The sequence below is a fragment of the Gossypium hirsutum genome, chromosome A01, assembly GCF_007990345.1.
Source record: "Gossypium hirsutum isolate 1008001.06 chromosome A01, Gossypium_hirsutum_v2.1, whole genome shotgun sequence".
Taxonomy (NCBI): Eukaryota; Viridiplantae; Streptophyta; class Magnoliopsida; order Malvales; family Malvaceae; genus Gossypium; species Gossypium hirsutum.
In genome coordinates this window covers 37128580-37130956 of record NC_053424.1, presented here as the reverse complement: position 1 = coordinate 37130956, position 2377 = coordinate 37128580, and the positions used below count along the sequence as shown (strand labels likewise).

The 2377-nt window shown below is 36.7% G+C and overlaps 1 non-coding gene across 1 annotated transcript; it reads right to left on the bottom strand.

Annotated features, from left to right (window-relative positions):
* Positions 1-2032: 2032 nt before the first annotated feature.
* On the bottom strand, positions 2033-2139 carry LOC121207810 (small nucleolar RNA R71). Its single transcript, XR_005902926.1, has one exon. It is a non-coding gene; the product is annotated as a small nucleolar RNA R71 (small nucleolar RNA).
* Positions 2140-2377: the final 238 nt, after the last annotated feature.

The window sequence follows — 2377 nt, the reverse complement described above, 5'->3', positions numbered from 1 at the left end:
TGAGTTATATTATTATCTCTCTTGAGACTAATAACGTCTAACCCTAGGTTGAATAATTGAAATCTCTTTCTAATTAACACCCTAGAATTGCATTAACTCAATCTATGGATTCCCTTATTAGGTTTCACCCTAATCTAGCAAAATCTTATCACCCTATCTCTAGGCGTTCAATCAACTCCGCTTAATTATGAAAAATTTACTCTTAGACAGGGTCTATTCCTCCTCTGAATAAGAGCTTAACTTGAATCAATATCCTGGAATATCAAAACAAGAATTAAGAACAGATAATTAAGAACAAGTCAAATATTTATCATACAATTCAGATAATAATAACAAGATCCGTCTCAGGTTTCATTCCCCTTAGGTATTTAGGGGGTTTAGTTCATACTTATGAAATAAAACATCTCAAAAGCATAAAGATAACAAAACATAAGAAAACCCAAAACTCCTGAAGGAACTTGAAGGGAGATCTTCAGTCTTGATGATGAATCCGGCTTCTGAGATGGATCAATCGGCTCTCATTGAGTAATTCCTTGCTTCCTACTCTACGTCCCCCTTCTAAGTGCCTCCTCAAGTGTTTAAATAAGCTTTAAAATGCCTAAGTGCCCCCAAAATTGGCCTTTTTCGAATAGGGTTATACTTGGGCTCAGTAGAGACACGCCCCGTGTGAGATTACTCTAGCCCGTGGCCAAGGCTGTTGAATAGGCACGGACATGTAGTATACCTGTGTAAGTCGTGCTTCAATCATGCCAAAGGGACATGGCCGTGTGACACGCCCGTGTGAGAAAGTCCAGGCCATGTTGAATTCCCACGTGAGTCCGTTTTCTCTGTTTTCTCCATTTTAGGCCTGTTTCTCGCTCCTTTTACTCTCCTATGCTCACCTAAGTATAAAACATGAAATTAAAGGATTAGGAGCATCGAATTCACCAATTTTAAGGAGAAACTATCCATAAATGTGCTAAGCATGGGTTAAAAATATATATAAATTACGGTTTATCATTCATAAGTTAGCAAATTGCCAAGTTGCCGAGAATTTATACGCAACAACATGAACATGAGTTTAACAATTCTAAGTTAAGAAATGTAACTAATCTAGCACAATTATGTCATCTTAATTAAAATCATCTTTTGAAATCATGCATTGGAACTGTTATTTTATTTTTATTTATTTTACTTAGTTAAAAATCTTAGTTTTTAATCACCTCTTCAAATCAAAATATTTTTCTTCACCAAGGTGTTTTTAATTGCATTCATAAATAATTCTTTTCACAGTCCCTGTGGATACGATAAGTCGACATTTACTTGTCAGTTTATTACTTGTTACGATTGTGTACACTTGCACATTTCAGTCGTTCCAAGTTTTTGGTGCCGTTACTAGGGATTGTTTTAAAAAGTCATTATTTGTGAATTTGTTAGTTTTGCATTTTGGTTTATTTTTCTGTTCAATTTTAACTTAATTAATTTTTCTGTGATTATTTCAGGTATTTATTAGTATTGACTGAATTATCAATTTACTCTCTATAGACCCTAAAATTGAATGTACTTTTCGACAACGAAGAAGACAAGCAAGTCAGAGAAGGACCGAAGAGATGAACCTTGGAAATTTGAATCAAGGAAATGGAGTAGACCCTGCTCAAAATCCTATCCATATAACTGATGATAGGGATACAGCTCTAAGACAGTATGCCATGCCAATGTTTCATGATCTTAATCTGGGTATTAGGAGATTCAAAATCGAGGCACAAAAATTTGAGCTGAAGCTAGTCATGTTCCAGATGCTTTAAACAGTGGGCCAATTAGTGGAATGCCTACCGAAAATCCTCATATTCACTTAAGACTATTTATGGAGGTGAGTGATTCTTTCAAGTTAGTTGGAGTACCCGAAGATGCATTACGATTGAAGCTATTCCCATATTCGCTAAGGGACAGAGCTCGAGCCTGGTTGAACTCATTGCCGCAAAATTCAATTTCCATATGGCAAGAGTTAGCAGAAAGATTCCTCATGAAGTATTTCTCGACTAGCACGAATGCTAAGTTGAGGAACGAAATCACTGCTTTCCAACAAATGGATGATGAGTCCTTGTATGAGGTATGGGAAAGGTACAAAGAACTATTACGGAAGTGCCCTCATCATGGAGTCCCACATTGTATCTAACTTGAGACATTTTATAATGGTCTCAATGCCCACACGGGGATGGTAGTGGACGCTTCTACTAATGTGTTCTCCTTTCTAAGTCTTATAATGAGGCTTATGAAATCATTGAGAGGATTGCCAGCAATAATCAATTGCCAACCAATCGAGCAGTGTTAGGTAGATGAGTTGCTAGAATACATGAAGCAGACGCTCTTACTTCACTCACATCTCAGGTATCCCCAA